This window comes from Canis lupus, chromosome 37 (assembly GCF_003254725.2).
Source record: "Canis lupus dingo isolate Sandy chromosome 37, ASM325472v2, whole genome shotgun sequence".
NCBI classification, from domain to species: domain Eukaryota; kingdom Metazoa; phylum Chordata; class Mammalia; order Carnivora; family Canidae; genus Canis; species Canis lupus.
In genome coordinates, this window is record NC_064279.1 from 9,629,325 (window position 1) to 9,650,042 (window position 20,718).

Here is a 20,718-nt window from a genome sequence, read left to right on the forward strand (position 1 = left end):
AATATGCTTCTTCAACATTTCTGAGTCTCCAGGGTTGTCTTGTAAATGCATAGAAAGAAGCTTGCTCCCAGAGGGCTCCTCCTCCATGGCCATCAGGCAGTGAGCCAGAGCCCTGAGGGTACCAGGCTGCGAGGAGGTTGACAGCAAAGGGGTGTGGGAGTGTCTCTCTCCATTTGGTATTAAATCCATTACAGGGGCCCTGAAACAATGCTGCTCGGGAACAAACGGTACTGCCACAGGCTCTGGGCACGTGCACAAGATAGGAAGCAGAGACTGCACGGGGTTCAAAACCAGCCCTCCTCCAGCAGAGCCACTGTGACCAGACCTGGAGCCTGACTCCTTCCTCCTGAGGCAGAAGTATCTTCAGGAGGCAGCTCGGCCCTCGTGGAGGCAGGTGCTGCTCAGGTCAGGCCCCAGGGGCTCAGCAGAGCCTCCAGGACGCAGCCCAACTCCTGTAGTGGCCACAACAGTCGTTCAGGTTGCGACTCCTGCTAGGTAGCTGCGTGCTGGTTAGAAACCTGGGATGACAATCCATGCCTAACCTGCGATGACAATCCATGCTTTACCTGCCATGACAATCCATGCTTGCAGCCAACGGTTGATTTGTTGTTGTTGATTTTTCCCCAGCATCATAAGTGTCTTAGGGGAGAGCTGAGGTTTCTTTGTAGGAACCTCTGTGAAGAAGGCTTGGCCCCAGGGCCGAGAGGACAAGGCCACAGCACAACCGTCAGTCTGAAGTGCCTGGTGTCACATGCATCCCAGAACTCCAGGGACTGTCAGGGAGCCCGGGTTTCAGCGTCCCCTGCAGGGGTTTGTGGGCAGAGCAGAAGCAGCGCCTGTGCAGGTGTGGCCCCAGGAATCACAGGGTTAACCCTCCGCCACTGCACTGGGAGCCAGGTGGCAGGACAGGCCAGATCCAGGGCTTGCTTCTTTATCAATCAAGTACCAGCTAATTGCTGGAGCTCTCAGAATGCTCGAGAACCTGTAAGCCCTGGGGAGGATCTGCAGCTGCTCCAGGAACAGGCTGGGAAGACCAGTGCCCCAGTTCAGGCCGCACACGAAGTGGGGGAATCTGGGTCAATGGCTAGAAAGGGAGCCCAGGAAAGAATCAGCTCCGAGGAAGCACATTTACCAACAAATGAGCGCTAAGCACTTTGCAGTTGTCAAAGTCCTAGGCCCTGAATAATAATGAGAAGGGGCTTGGAGAGGCTAATGACTAATGGCCCCTCAATTTCCTGCTGATGTTGGCAGTTTTGTGTCATTTTGTTTTTATGTTAATTTATGCACACGGGATTAGAATGTAGCATTATGTGGTCATTTAATTTAATTGAAGTATGGAACTTCATGGACCCAATTTTACATTTCCCTTATAGATTTCAGTGATTTTATCTTTAGCATTTAATCCCCACCCCCCCCCCAGATCACCATTCCTAATAGCAATAATAATACATTTACACTTGCATCACACTTTTCCTTTCTGGGAGCTCGAAGCACGTCATGGCCCATTACCCCCCAAGAGCTCCGCAAGGCAAATGCCAGGGAGGATTTTAAGCACTTTCCTTAGGTTTAACATACATAAAAAGGTGCCGCCTTTATCACAGAGATAAGTTCCCAGCCGGTTAAATTACTTTTGAATGCAGCGAGCAGCTTTGCTTATGCATGAGGCCTGCAGCCTCTGTGTTTCTCATGCCTCAGAAGGACGTGACCTTTAGGCCTGACAGCCCTGCTGGGTGCTTGCAACCTATGGGGGGGGGGGGCTCTCACCGCTCATCCCGCCCCTGGGCTGAAGGCTGCGTGTCTGTGTCTGTGTCTGTGTCTGTGTCTGTGTCTGTGTCTGTGTCTGTGTCTGTGTCTGTGTCTGTGTCACGGGAGCGCCAGGGCACAGGAGGCCGCCCGGGCCCTGGAGCCTGGCCCCCTCGGTCCGCTCGGCCCCGGTGCACAGCATCCACCCCGCGCCCTGGCACTCGGCTCGCTTTTTCCTAAAGGCCCCAAAATAAGGGGGACGTGGCAGTGAAGTGTGCCCAGGTGATGAGAGCAGCTCAGGAGCCCGGTGGGACCCGCCCATCCCTGGCCACGAAACCAAGGGCCACCGACAGGGGAAGAGAGGGGGGTGGCCTTCTTCCCAGGGGCCCCGCAGTCGCCGGGGCTTCTCCTCCCAGGACATCAGAGAAGGCGCTCCCTGACCCAGGCCCAGGCCGGGAGGGCTGCCAGACGCCGTGCAGCCTGGAGGGGTCCCCGAGGCCCAGGAGCAGCGGGTGACAGGGTCCTGCGCACACCGTGGCCTGAGGTTCTGTTTCAGCCCCAGCCACTGGTTCAAGGGCACTTGAACCTCCTCCTCCTCCTCCTCCTCCTCCCTCCTCCTCCTCCTTCTTCCTTTTTCCTCCTTCCTCCTCCTCCTTCTTCCTCCTCCTTCTTTCTTCTTCTACTTCTCCTTCTCCTTCCCCTTCCCCTTCTCCTTCTTCTTCGCCTCCTTCTCCTCCTCCTTTTTCTTCTTCTTCTTCTCCTCCTCCTTCCCCTTCCCCTTCTTCTTTTTCTCCTCCTCCTCCTCCTCTTCCTCCTCCTCCTCCTTCTCCTCCTCCTCTTCCTCTTCCGCCTTCTCCTCCTCATCCTCCTCCTCCTCCTTTTCCTCCTCGTCCTCCTCCTCTTTCTCCTCCTTTCTTCTCCTTCTTCCTCTTCTTTTTAAAATTTATTTATTTATTTTAGAGAGAGACAGAGATAGAGCAAGGGCAAGGGAGGGATGGGCAGAGGGAGAGGGAAAGAGAGAGAGTCCAAGCAGACTCCCTGCTGGCCAAGAGCCCGAAGATGTGGGGCTCGATCTCACAACCCTGTGGTCATGACCTGAGCCGAAATCAAGAGTCAGCCGCTTAACTGACGGAGCCACCCAGGTGCCCTGGCACTTGAATTTCTAACCAGCTGGCTGCAAACTCAGGGGTAGTCCCATGACCCTCCTCGGGTTCGATAATTCACTGACTCATAGAACTTAAGAAAGTGCTATACCTGTTATTACAGTTTTATTGTGAAGGGTACAGATGAGACCAGCCAAGTAAGAGACACATAGGGCAAGGTCTGGGAGGGCGCAAAGCAGAGGGGTCTGTGCCCTTCTCTCCATGGAATCAAGGCACATGCTCTCCCAGTATATTGATGGGTTCACCAACCAGGAAGCTCCACTGAGTTTCCAGTCCAGAGTTTCTATTGGGATTCCATGACATAGCCATGATTGCTTGAATCATTAGTTATATGATTTAACCCAGTCTCTAGCTCCCCTCCGTCCAGGCCCCCCTATATCGTTCCCCTGAGGCTGCAGTGGCTCAGAGTCCCATCCCCCTGACCACTGGCTGTATTTCATGTGAGCAGCCCCCATCCTGAAGCTCTCTGGGGCTTACCACTAGTCACCTCATTCACATAAAATCAGTTATGATCCCAGGGGCTCATGAAGAACAAAGAACCTGGGACAAAGACCAGACAAATTCTTTATTAGTATACAGAGGCTTCTGAACCAGGAAGGGGAATGTGACACAGATATTCCTGCTACAGAGGTTCAGAGCCCCGAGGGGGAGAGTGGAAAGAGTGAATCCTTGAAATTAACGCCTTAGGAATAGTTATAGCCAGGGGCCAGAAGAAGAAAGACATTTGACTTACTTATTAAAATACTTGGATTCTAGCATCTTTTAGTTCCAGCAACTTTGGACTTATTGTCTTTATCAGCTAGCGACTGATGCATAGCCTTCTTTCCTTCATTCAACACTAATTAACACCTGGGCCTATATTCTCATTGTCTTTATTTCCTTGGTTTGCGGTGTTTTCCATTTTCTCAATCTAAGGAAATATTGCGTGTCCACTCAGAAGCGCGATGCATACCTACATTAGTAATTATGTGAGTTCTTTTGGAAGCACTTTGCTAAGTTTTCATAATCAAATCATAACTAATGCAATTGGGCATACGATATACCACAAGATAAGGTATACAAAATTATGAATTATGGGTTCGAAATACCTGTAAGCTGCATGAAGTGGACATGAATTGCCACCACAACTGGGTTTGCAAGAATTGTAACTTTATTTAAATCATATTTACTCTGACTCAGAAATCCCAATAATACTGAGTTGTAGAGAATTTCATTCTTCATCGTTAGTAGGCCTTTCTTTCAATCCTCAGCCGCAGAGTCATTACAATAAAATATTGGGGGATCCATGCCCATCTCTGTTCCATACTAATCACAACTGATAAGTCCACTGTCAGAAACTACAAGAGATAAATTAAAAAAAAAAAAGAAAAAAGAAACTACAAGAGCCCTTAAATCAGGGGCATATTAGAAAAAATGTAAATTAAACCCACAAAGAGATACCATTACACACCTATTACAATGGGCATCATAACAAATGCCGACAATGATCTAGTGCTGACAAAGAAATAGAACAATCGAAACTCTCATAGATTGTTGGTAGAAATGTTAAGTGGTACAGCCTTCACTGGAAAACAGTGGCAACATCTTATAAAGTTAAATGTACTCTTACCATATGACCCAGAAATCTCCCTCATAGGTATTTACACCAGAGGAAGGAAATATGTTCATACAAAAATCTGTATTTGAAAGCTCATAGCAGGTTTTGTTTTGTTTTGTTTTGGTGATAGACAAAAGCTGAAAACAACTCAAATGTCCTCCAACAGGTAAGAGATAAGGAGATTGTGGTAAATACTCCTCAGCAGTAAACGAAATGAACTGTTGCCCTGCACAAAAACATGGATGAATCTCAAAGATATTGTGCCGGGTGAGAGAAACCAGTCTCAGAAGGATACTGACTTCATGATTCCATTTAGTTGGCCATCTCAAACAGATGAAGCTATGACGGTGGAAAATTTGTCAGTGGGTTTCAGGGGTTATGGGTGGGGATGGGATGACTCTAAGGAGATAGCACCGTGGAGTTTTGTGGGGTGATAGAATTGTCCTATATCCTGATTATATGACTCTATACATGTCTTAAGATTCATTGATCTGTACACTTAAAAAATGTTAATTTTGCCTTATGACCATTTAAAAACATTAACAACAAAAAATCCAAGGACACCGTTCCCTCAGTGCCGTGTTTGGATGTGATACCGCGCAGATCTTGGGGCTCCAGTGGCCGGGGTCCAGTCTCCTTAGGCACAAAGGACATTCCCCTTAGAGAACTTGCCACCTCCCCCTAGGAATGACAAGAGAGACTGTGGACCATTCCTGGCTTTCCAGAATGTTCATCTTCTCTCTGACATTTTTTTAATGGACTCCTTTCCATTCTCTCCCCTATCAGGGGATATTCTCAAGACTTTCAGGAAAGCCAGAAAGTGAGGTTGTTTCAAGCACTTTCTGCTTTCAGCTCTTCAAATACCCGTGAGGCAAGAAGTACCAGCGCCTTGACCCCTTCTAGTAAAGAGAAAGGGGAAAATAAAGAGAATAAAGCACTAATGGTACTCATTCTTGGTGAACTTTTTAGAAGTAAAAACAAAACCTAAGTTAATAACCCAGTAAATTACCCTGCTGCTCAAGCAATAAGGAGAAAGTTTTGCCTAGGCTCCTTTTGTTCTGGCCGCTGTAATCAACACAAGCATAAAGTACGGAAAAGATCAGTTAAAAGCATCGTGCACAACCCAAAAATAGGTGCATGAATTTGTGTAAATTGACAAAAAGAACAAGAGACGACCGAAGGTGAGATAGGCAGAGATATTGACCCAAGAGCCTCTGGTACTGATTGTGTAAAACCAGTAACTTACCTACTGGGAGGTGAGTGGTTTCAGGAGAATGTCAGTCCTAAATCTACATGTTTGACCCGATGGTAGAAAGGGGTCCAGGCCAGCAAGTGCTTTGTGCAGCCTGAGATCAGGATCTGCCCTCAGACTAAGATACTTACAAGATGGAAAACGGTCCCGGAGATTAAGGGCAATGAGCAAGAGCCATGGCTTAGGTTCATGAATATATTATATTGACAAGAGCAAGAGAGAGAGAAAAAATGATGAAGTTAAGGAAGTAAAATATTCATAATAAATGAATCTGGGCAATGAGGACAGTTCTTTGTTTTCTTCTTATTCCTGGAAATTTAAAATTCTTTCCAAATAAGAAGTTTTTTAAACAAAATATTCTTTTATAAAAGGAGTCCTCTTAGTATGATACTATGTCTACACATCATAAATTTGTGACTACATGTCATAAACTTATTCAAACCCCTAAAATGTGCAACACCCAAGAGCACCCCAATGTAAACACCCATTACACCCCAATGTAAACAAAGGACCTTGGATGGTAATGATTTATCAACGTAGGTTGGTCAGTTATAACAAATGTACTGCTCTGGTGGGGGATGGAGATCATGGCAGAGACAATGCATGTATGCAGGGGGTATATGAAAAATCTTGGGTCCTTCTGCTCAAAATTGCTGTGAACTTAAAACTGTGAACTTAAAAGAAAAATAAAGTCCATTAAAAAAAAAAGAATTGTGGGATCCCTGGGTGGCGCAGCGGTTTGGCGCCTGCCTTTGGCCCAGGGCGCAATCCTGGAGACCCGGGATCGAATCCCATATCGGGCTCCCGGTGCATGGAGCCTGCTTCTCCCTCTGCCTGTGTCTCTGCCTCTCTCTCTCTGTGACTATCATAAGTAAATAAATAAAAATTAAAAAAAAAAGAGTTGTAATACTCAGAAAGGTTGGGAACCACAAACTTCAAAGAATGAGTAGTTAACATACATACTCCCAATGGCAGCCTTCTCTCTGTTAGATCGCAGTAAATGTACGGTTAAATTCTGAAGAGTGACTGAAGTGTTGATAGTCTTTGTTGTGGATCAGAAAATGCCTCACTGTTTGGCTAGCAGACAGTTGGATGGCATTCAGTTATGAAAATGTGGAGTTTCCCCATTCTTAGACCATTGTCCCACTTTTTCAAGGTGGTGGGTCTCTACAATGCCTAGGGTCGTGGTGCCTCAGCCACAGAATTTAGAAAGATTTTTTTGCCTTTTTTTTTTTTCCACGTTTCAGAAGAAAATCTAAGCTGCTTATAAACGTGGACTGACAAATGAAATCAGTCTTCTTTCCACGCTTTCTTCTTAAGCAATAACTCTGGGCTGACTCTTCAAAGAGTCCATGATCAATTCTGATGCGCAAAAAGTATTAATAAGAATGTCAAGAAGATGAATCTGGCATTTGAGATTTTGATAGATGGAGAGTGACATGGGCAGGGCATCAAACTCAGATCAAACCAGGGGTCATTATCGTCGGGATATTGGTTTCCTATGTAGCTGTGACATTGGACATCTGGCTTCTCACTCATCAGTGGTGTCTTCCTGGCCTTCTAAACACCAAGGGGAAATCCAAATTGGGTTAAGAAATGTCAAACCCTACATCCAGAGGTGAGACTCTTACACTGTAAGAGCATTGTAAACCATGACTTGCCTTTCATCATGACTTCAGGGTCGTAAATCTTGTCCCAAGCTAAATCTGAATCTCCCCAAAGGAGAGGTAGGTAAGGGAGAAGACGAGATTCTGTATTATGTTACTTCCTGAGAATTCTCTTTCATTAATCTTTGCTCTGAAGGTGCCTTTGAATGGCTCTTGGTGCAATGAATAATGTTCACACACAATCATTCCTGTCAAACATTTTACTCACTCCAAAGTCTGACGACAGTTTGGGAGCAGTGTCTTTTGCTATTATGTTTTTCAATTGGCTTTCTATTGTCACTTCAAGAAGTGTGGAAACACCTGATTTATGAGAGCCTGGCTTAAAAAGTGTCATTTCCATTGCTTCCTTAGTAACCGCCTCAAATAAGCAGAGGACAGCAATTTGGCTCGAACTTTCCTTGAGGAGCTTTAAGTTTAATTTATACATTGGGTAGAGCTCCAACTCATTGAAATTCTACGTAATGCATCCTCAGAAAACACCTGGAAGACAAGAAAAACAAAGCTCTGGGATGCATGACCCTATAGTTAAGGCAACAGCTGTGTGTTTGTGAACACAGTCCCAAAGCAGATTCTTGTTTCCCTTTCTTCCCTACACTGTCAGAACATATGATAAACAGAATTTCAATGAACTCAGAAACTACACCACAGTTAATAATTAGACCTGCTCCTCAAGGTGCTTTAATCTTTTTATTTCCTTAAGTACCTATCTATAGTTTGTCCATGTTACTCCTGATGTATTTTCTCCAATAGCCTCATTTATGGGGCATGGCTTAAAAGGCAGCAGCAAAGAACTGACAGTTTGTGCAAAGAGGTAGATTTAATATGTGCAGGCACCGGAGTCTCTTAGAAGATGATTGGTGCCAAGAAATTTGGAAGGTCATTATGTGGAATATCTGTAGCTCAGTATCTTTTGAACCTTTTTAATGGGTAGGGAGGAACATTTATGCATAATGATATGGGACTTATTGTACCCCGTCCTCAAAGCTGTCAGTCACCTGCACGATTCGGGGATTGGTTTTGCAAATGCAGGTTCACACCAAGCTGAACAAGCGGTTTGGAAGTTCAAGTGGCGAGAGTTTCTCAGACCCTACTTCTCAAACTTTAATATGCGTGCACATACCTGGGGAAGAAAGCTGAAAGGCGGAGCCCACTTCAGAAGGGGTAGGACCTGAAATTCTGCATTTCTAACATTGCCCCCAGGTGATGCAGAAGCTTCTGGTCCATTCCCACCAACGTAGCAAGGGCTAGGAGGACAGCGCTCCCCAGCTTTGCTCTCATCTGTGGACAAAGGACTGCGATATTGGGGTTTGTACAGTCCTCCTGCTATGCTCTTCAGTTTTATTTTCCGTATTAATTCATCCTTTTTTTTCCCCTGAGAGCTGCAGAAGGCCTTCTTGTGAAAAGTGAAGAAAGTAAGGCAAGAATTCAAAACATGTATTTGAATTGCTGAGATTATGGTCTTATGCTTTACTTTGGTTTAGAAACTTAATTTTTTTGGGGGGGGTAGGTAGGGGGTGGTGCCCAGCTATTAATTTAAACACAACAGCAGGCAAACAGTAATTTGGAGATGGAAAAGAAGCAAAACTTACATACAAGGATGACTTTTCTGTGCGGATTTTGTTCTCAAACGAATAAGAAGGCCAATGTGGGATTGCCAGGTTTTGCTGTAATTCAGACAATTGTTTCCATGTGTGGAAGTTGAATTAGGATTCTCTGCTGCGTTTGTCATTCTCTTTTCATGATTCCATTAGGGCAATGTATGCTTTCAAAAGGGCCAAGATCACACCATGCAGATATGTTAGAGATCCTAAATTTGAAAACAATTCAGACTTTTTAGATTGTTTTTTTTTTTCTTTTGAGGAATACCTTTGCAGTTCTGGGTGTTCCTTTTTAGCCGTCAAGCATTTTTCAGTCATTCCACTTGAAGTGTGGAACTTCCCTGATAATTTCCACCAGCCAACAGCTCATACTAAGTGGGTGTGTATATTAGGGGTGGATTTGGGAAGGGGTGGTTAAAGCCCAGGACAATAAAGCTCCAAAGGGTCAACATCAAAGTCACAATGTCATGGTAACAAACCAACACTGACGTATCTGCATAATAGTTTGCCCTTTATAAGGTTCTTTTTTGGGTGTTTTGATCCTGAGAGTAAGGTTAAAAATGGCAGCCCCGTCCTCATGGATTCAATTCTGGTATAACAAAAGATGACTGGTGTTACCACACACTATAAAATCCTACAACTACAGAAAATATCTATTATAGCTAAACCAGCTAAACTCGGTTTCACAGAGATCAGCTTATAAATGCTATTCCTGTAGCGCTGATTTACCTTGGGCCGGTATAAAAGCTTTCTCTTCTCCCAGATGGTATTTAATAGTAATAACTGCTAACAGTCGCTGGAAGTTGACCATGAATCAGGCACTGTGCATATTTAATATAATCCGACCCCTACACCACCCAATGTAGTAGATACTATTATTAACCCCATTTCACAGATGAGGAACTTAAGATTTAAATAAGCCACACATTCAGCTGCTAACTAGGAAAATCAAGGTTTTAAAAATAGGTGAACTGACTCCACAAACAGCACTCTTAACCAGGCGCTAAATTATCTTTGCTTTGGAAGGAAGGTTGAGGCTTGTTTGATTGGTAAAAAAACAAAAACAAAACAAAACAAAACAAAACCAAAGGTATGACTTCTCTTGCTTTGGACTTTGTAATTGTTGCCACAGCCTAGCTTCCTGTTGGCTCAGAACCCTTCCTATATCATTATGTCTAGAGCTCAGCTTGATACCATCTGAATGTACTCAGCTAATGCTTTGGCCACCTCAGAGTACGCTCCAGGTTGTTTTTTCTTGTGTTCTGACAGGAAAACTACTCATCTGAAACCTGCTGGCCAACGTTCATTCATTCATTCATTCATTCATCATTCCCCACTACCACCACTACCAAAACAGGGCTCATAAAGGTTACCTAGGACTCCAACATTGCAAAAGCTAAAGGTAACTTCTCATTTCTCATCTGACTTGACTTCATCATTTGACATTGCTAATCACTCCCTCCTCCATGAAACGCTTCCTCTAACTGCCTTCTAGGGAACCATATTTTTTCTTGGTTTTCCAGAAAACTACACTTTCTCCTGGCTTTCCTCCTATCTTTGGGACCGTCCCATCTCACTGTGTTGCTGATTCTTTTCATCTTCCTGATCCCTAGAATTAGTGTCCCAGAGTTCAGTCCTTGGACCTCTTCTCTTTCTTCATTCATGGCCTTGGGGATCTCAGCCAGTCCCAAGGTTGTGTGCTCTTTGATTTATGTCTCCAGCCTACTCCCCTCCCCTGAATGCTAAACCTGTACATCAACAGCCTGTTCCTGGATGTCTAGTAGTCATCTCCACCTTATAAGATCCTAAACCGAACTCATGGTTTCCCCTCTCAGATTCTCTCTTTTAGCAGTTTTCACTACCGCGTAAGTGCCAAAGCTATTCTTCCAGTTGTTCAGGTAAATCTTGCATTCATTCTTTCCCTCACTCCTTATATCCAATCTATCACAGTGTCTCTATATTTTGAAAAATATATCCTAGATACCTGTTGACTCAATCTTCACACTTTATAGAAATGCAGCCACTTACCATTTCTATTGTTACCATTCTGGACCAAGTGTCTCTCCTTGATTAGAAAAATATCCTCCAGACTGTTCTCCGTGCTTCTACCCTTGCCTCACCACAGTCAATATTGAGCATAGCAGTTGGAATGATCTTTTGTAAATGTGAGTCAGATCATACTCCTATCACCTCCAGACTTCTCCTTTCAGAGGCAAGTCTCAAATTCTTTCAGTGGCCTACAAGTACCTACACAATCTGCACTCCTCCAGTACCTTTCTCAACTCCTTTTCTACCACTTTCCCTCTTGCCCCACGTTAGCTGTGCATGTGCCCCTTCCCAGCATGTGCCAGGCACTCTCCCCTAAGGAACTTTCAGTTGTCTTTTTCCTTACCTTGAATAACCATCCAGCAGATATTGCATTGCTCCGTTTCCTCCTTTAGGGATGTTATCTTCTCAGTGTGGACTTCTATTTCAGTTACTTTTATGGTCTAACAAATAAGCTCACAACGTGGCAGGTAAAACAACCACCATCTTATTACATTCAAGGATCCTGGAGGTCAGGCATTCAGAAAGGACACAGTGCAGATGGCTTATCTCTGTCCACAATGACTGAGGCCTTCAAGTCTGAGGGTGACAGGACAGCAGGAGTAGAAGGCTCACTCACTCACATGTCTGTCAGTTGATGATGCCTATCGGCGGGTACCTCAGCCAGAACATCTCCACGTGGCTTCTCCATGAGGCTGCTTGGGCTTCCTTACAGTATGGTGACCAAAAGTTCCAAAAGTGGGTACCACAAAGAATACCGTGTGGATGCCCCATGAGCTCTCATGTCCTAGCCCCTGCAACTTCTAACAGGAAGAGTATCAACACTGCATTGGGAGGAAAGTATGGGATGGAAGATCTTACCGTAGCCATCCTTAGAAGATACAATCTGGCATACCTTCCCTGCTTGCTTTATTTTAAATTATAATCACTCTCTGCCCCTGCCCCCTCCACCTCAGAATTCTCGATCTCTATTCTTTGTTTTTCCCATTGCTTTTGTGTTAATTTCCTATTGTTGCTGTAACTAATTACCACCTATTTAGTGGCTTAAAACAAGTTTTTGTTTGTTTGGTTTTGGTTTTGGGGTTTTGTTTACAATTCTGGGTCAGAAGACTGAAATCACAGGGCTAAAATCTAGATGGGCAAGCCTGCATTCCTTGGGGAGGCTCTAGAGAATTCATCCCCTAACCTCCCCAGCTTCCATTGGCTGCCTGCATCCTTTGGCTTGCTGCCCCACATTATTCTAACCTCTGCCTCTGTGGTGGAGAACCCACACCCCATACACACACCACCCACCGACTCCGACTCTCCTGACTCTGACAGGGACCCTTGTGTTACATTGTGCCCACCTAGATCATCTCCCCACCTCAAGATCCTTAATTTAGTTACATATACAAAGTCTCTTTTGCCATATAAGGTACCAATATGTCAAGTTCCAGGGATCAGGATGTGGACATGTTTGGGAACCATTATTTAGCCTATCAGAGCACTTGTCACCATTTTAAAAACACTATATATTCTAAGTATTTGTTTACTTGCTGTTTATTAGAATATAATTTCCATTACACGAAAGGTTTTTTTTTTTTAATTTTTATTTGTTTATGATAGTCACAGAGAGAGAGAGAGAGGCAGAGACACAGGCAGAGGGAGAAGCAGGCTCCATGCACCGGGAGCCCGACGTGGGATTCGATCCCGGGTCTCCAGGATCGTGCCCCGGGCCAAAGGCAGGCGCCAAACCGCTGCGCCACCCAGGGATCCCCGAAAGGTTTTTCTATTTTGTTATCTGCTATATCTCAGGAGCTTAGAACAGTCCCTGGCACATGTTAGGAACTCAATATATAGTTGCTGAATGAGCTATTTGCTTGTGCAATTAATGGTTCCACAAATGTTATCGAGTGCCTACTATGCACCAGATAATCTGCCTGAATTGAAACCTTGCTAACATCTCTTTTTTCCCCAAAAAACATCTTTTTTGTCCCCTTTTCAACACCTTGTGTCCATAAAAGAAAGCCCCCTGTGTGGTTCATCAAGGTCAAAAGGAGTCCAGCCCAAAACCACAATAAAATTATAACTCTTTTCATTTCTTTTTAGGTATGATGCAAAAAAAGTTATTGCCTCTCTGACAACAAGCAGGGAGCCTGAATCTCTGTGATCCCCTGGCCCTGTCACTTGTCCTATAGAAAGAGAGAAGACATCGTGGGGAGAGGGAGCTTCAGACCTTGGGTCTTAATTACCTACACAGGGTTTGGGCACTGCTATTCATTTAGCCCTTAACTGAACTGTCCCAGGGCCATGCTTAGAGTTTTGTTTCCATAACATTTCGTGATATTTCTCCAGACAATACACAAATAAAAATGGTTTTTATTTTGACTTTGAATTTCCTGATTCTTTCTGGATCAAGCCAGATGTGTGGAAATGTCTGTGTTTGTGTGTGTGTGTGTGTGTTTAGACACCCATCCATATGCTTGCACGGATGTGAATTCTGTGACCTTCTGTTCTTTCTTTTGCTTGATGACTCGTACACACAACCTCATAAGGCAAATCTCATAATTAAGTTGGATCTGGTTCAACCATGAATTTTTCAAAAGATCATAATCATCATGGTTTTCATGTTCATTTAAGAAACAATGTAGTCACATATGTCCACAAATGAATCTCACAAAATACTGCCCTTATCAATTTGGTTTTGGAACAGGGGCCAAATTGGACTTATTTATATTCATTTCAGATGTAATGCCTTAGCCTGTCACTAAACATCACAGAGAAAGCAGAATCTCAAAACAACACAAAATAAAAGGGAGCCAATATTCGTTTCTGTGTTAACTAAAGTTAGAGATGATAGGAGCAGAGCGACAAAGACTAATCAAGAGTTTAAATTTCTCTTTAAGGCTCTGTTTTCACAGCTGTGAAATGGGAACACTAAAATCTTCCCTAGCAAACTCTATAAACCTAAATTCTTCATAAAATCGAGATGATGTTAAGACCTACCGCACAGGGAGTTGGTGGGATGAAATTGATTTCTTTCAACTTGGTACTCAGTAAACATTCAATAAATCCTAATCCATTATTATCATCTACTCATAGTATTAGGTGAATTCTAGACATTTGATTTACAGTAACTAATTGGTAGCTATTTTTGCAAACAGAAAGACTCCTCTAGCTGAAAGACTGAAGAGTCACTTACACAGTGACATCGCAGAAGCACAAAGACTATTCTACTTACCCTTAGAAGGTCCTCTTCCACCTTGGAAACAAAGCCTGCTGTTTCTCCAGTAAAGCTTAATTTCTCTGACCTAAAATGTTAAAGTGAAAATACACCTAGGAGAAATATTACTTTAAGCATCGTTTGCTATTTACACTTTAGAATGAGTGAGTTTTATGTCTTGTTCTGAGAAATTTCCCCAGGGGTAGGCAGAAACAACATGGAACGATTGGCAACGAGAAAAACAACTTCACCTGCTCCACAATTATAAATAACTTATCTGAATATCAAAGTTAATGACATATGTAATGTGTCGATCTCGGTGCACCTCCCACAACTTCCTCCTGATACCTCAGTTGAGTCATTGGGCCTCAGAGATATTACAAATATAGACAAAAATCCTTTTTATTGGCCTTGATTGGACATCAAAATTATGTTGTTATGTTAAATACTTTTCAAAGGGAAGTTATCACTGTTTCTGGGGGGCATCTATTTGTTGAAGATTGCATGGCTGGGACGAAAACTTGAGAGAAAATAGAGCATTGCTTTTTTGCCTATATACACTTGCTCCTGATTCTCCCTCTTTTTTGCCCTTGCCAGGCACCCGAGAACCACCCATCTCCCCCACAAGGCACCCCAGCCAGGCCTGGGCCTGCCAATAGCTTTCCTGGCGGAAGCAGAAGCACCGCACAAAAGCCACAGAGTACAATTAGGTAGATTGCCTATTGAGGAAGCAGTGAATATTTCACTCAGCTGGTGAGGACCGAGGCGCTCATCCCAGCTTTCACAAATGAGCTAACCCTGGCAAATCACGTCCCTTCTCTTGGCCTTGGTTTCCCTACGAGTGAAGTCAGGATTGCACACAATAATTTGTAAGATGATTCCTCTAGTTCTAAGATTCTATGATTACTCCTTGACAGCTTTGTACTTAACTAGATGCCACATGTCATTAGTTCCTAGGGTTTCACACCCAACTGGAAGGCGGGGTCCTTTAGGTCAGAGCACTGGGCACCAGTGCTCCCAAGCTCCTGGGACAACTTATCTTGTGTTGCCTACACACAGCAGAGATGGTGCCCAATGATTCCAGCCTCTCCTTTTCTCTCCCAGACTCATCCAAGTAGAAACTCTGAAATCCCAGGCCTCGCTTGAACAAGTTATCTAAATTCTCTGAGTGGGAACAATAATAAAATGGGAACAATAATCCCCATCTCATTGGGCTGGTGGTGAGAATTAGTTTACATACTGTTCGGAACTTGCCTAGCGGAGTGCCTGGCACATACTGACAATTGTCTCTTCCCTTCAATTACACTGCCCTGTACTTTTAAAATTCTAATTCTTCCTCCACATTAAAGGAAAGGAAACTATTTGGTGAGGCTGAAACTCATTTATACTGGATGATGGTTCCCCCAGGCTCCTCTGGGGTTCAGCCTTTTATCTCTGACCGTGGAAGGCTTCGACAATTCTAAAAAGGATCGCAAGCATCTGGGGTGCAGGTGGAAGTAGGGTTCCCTTGCTAAGCTGGGACATCTCTCTGACTGAGCTCAAATGTCCTCAAAATCAGTTCCTAAGTCTGCTTGAGTTATTTCCTAGGAAGCCAGAGAGCCGGGGAAGGCTGAGTCGGAAGGAATGGCAAATCTCTACCAGCTCCACATGCCAAAATGACAACTGTTTGGGCTCCCTCGGGAAGCAGTGGCAGCTGCTGGAGATTCTGGTCTGGGAACCGGTGGTGTGGAGGATGAGGTGCTGGCATCGAGGGTTGTTTGCTCTGAATCGTCTACTCTCTCCAGCTGGCCACAGGAGTCCGGGTGAGGAACAGGTGGAAAGAAGAGGCTGAAGAGCCAGGAGCAGCTGGACTCTTGCAAGGATCCCATAGAAAAGGCTATTCCAAGATTTGAGCACTTGGACCCAGTTCAGTTCATTAGCAAGGGACTCACTCCCACCGCTGCCTGTTGCCTTCAAAGGGAAGTCCAGACCTCTCTCATGGTGTCCAGGCCAGTTCCCAGCATAACTGCTACCCAGCCTCATCTCCCACGCCAGCATCTCGTCCTCTGTTGGGCAGCCCGCCCATCTCCACGGCCCCTCGGTCTGCAAGGCCCCTCCTTTCCTATACCGAAAACTTCAACACAGTTACAAGACCCATCTCAGTCTCACCTTCTTTGCAGAGGCCTTCGGGTCTCTGCCCTATGCCTCACCACATCCATATCTCTGCTATGACCTTTCACACCACTCCTCATTGCCATCTACTTACATGGTCTGCTCCTCCTAGGATGCAAGCTACTTGAGAACAGCGACCTTGCTTGAGCCTCCCTTATCTCCGGCCCTGAACCTGTGTTGGCACAGGGCAGTTGCTCAACAAATGCCAATTAAATGGCTTTTGAGCCCCAGTTGCAAGAAAATTTATTTATTTATTTTTTATTTTTATAAATTTATTTTTTATTGGTGTTCAATTTGCCAACATATAGAATAACACCCAGTGCTCACCTCAGTGCCCATCACCCAGTCACCCCCACCCCCTTCCCACCTCCCCTTCCACCCCCCCTAGTTCGTTTCCCAGAGTTAGGAGTCTTTCATGTTCTGTCTCCCTTTTTGATATTTCCCACTCATTTTTTCTCCTTTCCCCTTTTATTTTTTTTAAACATTTTTATTTATTTGAGAGCACACATGAAAGAGCACAAGCAGGGGTGGGGATGGGGAGAGGGAGACGGAGAAGCAGGGAGCCCAATCCAGGGCCCCATCCCAGGACCCTGGGATCATGACCTGAGCCAAAAGCAGACGTTTAACCGACTGAGCCACCCAGGTGCCCCTGCAAGACAATTTAAAAAGAGAACTTGGTATCCCTCCACGAGTCGGTCTAAGAGGACCAAATGGCTCACAGTACTAAGACTTTAGTCAGGACTGACACTGGTCAGAATCTCTTAGAAGACTGGCCACAAATAAAACTAGAAATCTGGTTCAACTGTTTAAAACCAGCATTCATTTTAGCCATTTTCTTCCATGTTCAAAATATTTTTTCCTTGCCTATGTAAAAAATCCTCGTATTGTGATAGCAGAATTGCCTGCTCAGCTTCCAAGGAGCCTTGTGGCATACTTCACCCCCTGCCTCCTTATCTTTGTTATCCTGGAGAAGCAACCGAGAGAGAGAGAGAGAGAGAGAGAGAGAGAGAGAGAGAGAGAAAGAAAGAGAGAGAGAGAGAGGAGAAGAACATTCACTGATGGATTCAGAACTCTGTCACAAAATGGGCATCAGAGCAGCTGAGGGTAATTTTTCTTTAAGAAAAAACTGTAATATGTATATTAAACATGCAATAGCATTTTCTAGATTCTCTATCCATTTCCTCCACCCATGGAGGAAATCCAAATCTAATTATAGGCATTTATGGGAACTGCTTTCATTTATGCCTAATTGCCATGTAGTACAATGACTATTATGTACACCACTCTATGTGTCAGATTAACTTTGCTGTAAGTTTTATTGGATTATCATATTCAAGTCTACCAAAGCATGCTCGGCCTAGTCCAGCAAGTTTGTCCACTTTGCATGGCTGACCATTTGCAAAGGACACTTTATCTACCCATATTTTAGAACAAGTGGCCAGGGATTTGGTGAGAGTTATTTCTGATCGCTCCTTTGCACTCTTTACACCTCCTGCCCGCATGCTGTGCCGCTGCCTCAGGAGATTTCAGGAACATCTGCTGCAATAGTCTCCTTACGAGAGAATGTGGGGCTCGGTGAGAAACGCTGGGAACGTGCAGAACCCTCAGGGGCCCAGAAGTCTTTGGAAGACTCCCTGGGACTTCTAATCTGGCAGGAAGAGCCACACATTTTTAAGGCGGGGGTGGGGGGGGGGTCTTTAAAAGCCCCAGGGAATATTCGCTGCACCTGTTTGCCAGGCACAGTGTCACCTGCTGTGTCCCTATAGCCCTTCTAGGCCTTTGGGCTTCCTCTCTCGGAGGTATCCCTTCCTGATTTGAGCTGTAAATGACTGTTCACTCTGGCATCTCCGGAAAGCTAAGGAAAGAGAACTTGTAAAATTGCTTGTTTGGCTAGGCCTGGAAGGGGGGCAGCAGCCACCTGGCCGCCTAGGGGAGTCATTGGAGGGTCCGGAGCTGGGCCTTGAACCCCCAGTTACAGCGAGGACACAGTCCTGAAAAGCACCGTGTTTGCTGGAAACCACTAACTGAAGGAAGGAAATGCGGGGACGCTGGGGAAGAAGGACGCTGGCAGCCTTGGGGGCCACCTGGGAGCAGGCCTGCAGGTGGGCTTGGGGCCAGGCGCCCTCCTCCCCGGCAGCCCGGCCCCTGCCTGACACCAGGCCTGGAAGAAGAGACCTCGGCTCCGGAAGGCGCTGCCCCCGGGCCAGCTGATGTCGCCCAAGGTCTCCCCTGGCGGTCTCCTCGGGCCTCCAGCCCTGCTGGGTGGACGCCAGACCTACGCCGGCTGCAGGCTGCCCCCTGTCCAGCTGCTGCTGCCCTTTACCTTTCAACAACTTCCCTCTGTTGCTTACACTTTGAATTACGTCCTGCTGTCTGCTTCCTGGGGAACTTGAATTGATAATGGGTATATGGCCCCAAGAAAATCCATTATAGCTTTAAGAGGCTATTTTGACTCAGAATACAGGTTCATAGTATTTTATTCACAGTTTAAAATCCAAAAATCTCTGACAACATCAAAACCTGATCTGATCTTCTAAGAGGTTCGTTGTAGACCATAGTTATTCCACCTGAGTCATGCAGCTTCTTATAGAATTATAAGGTTGTGCCTCAAAGTCTGCTGGACGCATAATATAAGATACAGGATATGCATTATATCCTCTCTGTAAAATATTTTAAAAACCTGAACTCTGAAAAATATGTGACTCTAAGGGTTTTGAGTAAGAGATTGTAGATCTGAGCTATACAAAAATTGAAGTCAGCATGAAACAGCTGGCTCTCAATGAGCCATTCAGTCTTCCACCCTTATGTGAAGATTCCAGGTCCTCTCTCCTTGAATCTGGGTGCTTTACCCAGAGCAGGTGACATAATCATGCTCTGAGCCTTAAGAGAGCCTAGCACCTGATTCACCAGGAAATCTGGCTGCCCTGACAAGCAGATCATGTCAAGAATCCATGCAGAGAGGGGTGCTAAGGCTACTCAAGGAGCGCCCCATCTGAGTCCATCCTTCTGGCCATCCCACCGGGGAACCTGACACGCTACTCAAGCCATCTTGAATGTCCCAGCTCCTGCCATCTGACTACGGTAGCATGAGACACTCTAAGTGAGACCAGAATAAGAACCAACCACCCGAAGCCCTGGTGAGCTCACAAACTTGTGAGAAATAATAAATTATTGTTTTAAGTTACTAAATGTTGTGGCAGCTGTTGGTTATGTGGCAGAAAATAATTAAAACATATTAAAACCTTGGCTTACGAATGAGTTAAGGGTCACAGAACGGGAAGAAGAAAAGCTAGGATGGCATCAAAGGTATGTAATACTAACAATTTCCACTGACTGCCCTGTATCCCTGCTCCTGAGCTAATATATATTATCTCGGAGCAACCCTGGGAAGAAGGCTTTATTACCTCCATTTTGCAGAAGAGAAAACTGATGGGGAGAGGGGTCCTGTAATTTGTCCAGGGCTTTTCAGCTCATATGCAATCGAGCTAGGCGTCCCACCTGGAAAGTTCTCGCACAATTCACCCTGCCCACCTCCCTGCTATTTAGGCCCTAGTGGAAATTAATTTCTTTTATGGTGAGCATGTGTCCTCTCTGCTTTCCTGCCTCCAAACAACCCAGGGCTGCATCCCCAATTTCTCTCTGGGGGATCACCCACACTACTGTCAATGCATAGGCTTTGGGTGGAGCTCTGCTCCATGATCTTGGCCTCAGCCCATAAGCACATCCATTCCCGAGGACACAGCTCAGGCTAGGGCAAGGACAATGACATTTATAGGGAAAAAAAACAACTCTTCTCTACACTGGACTGGATGACATGTCCCCTATACCTGCCCTTCAACCTCATTAAGGTCTCCACAGGTTTTTTACACCAAGCCTTACTGCATCCTTGGCATTTCCCTGAGCATATCCTTGGCCCCGTGCCTGTAACACCTTCCCCCCACACCTTCTGTTTTTGTCCAGTTGTTTCTCATCCTCAAGGCTCAGTTCGTATGTCCCCCTGAGCCAGCCTGACCCAGTCCCACCCACTGCCTCATCCCAGGACCTGCACTTATGCTTCTGTGGTCCCCGTAGAAACGCATTACACCACTGATCATATTGCTGTATCACCTCTGGTCTACCTGCCTGTCTTCTCTACACTCTGCAAATTGCTCAAGGCAGACAGCATGTCCTACCAATCTCTATAGCCTCATCACCTTGCACAATGCTCAGTCTGTAAATGATAAGGTCAATTAGACGAATGGATGAATGACGGTAGGATTATCATGACCTTCTTCTCTTCAGGTAGCTTTCCTGTGTCAT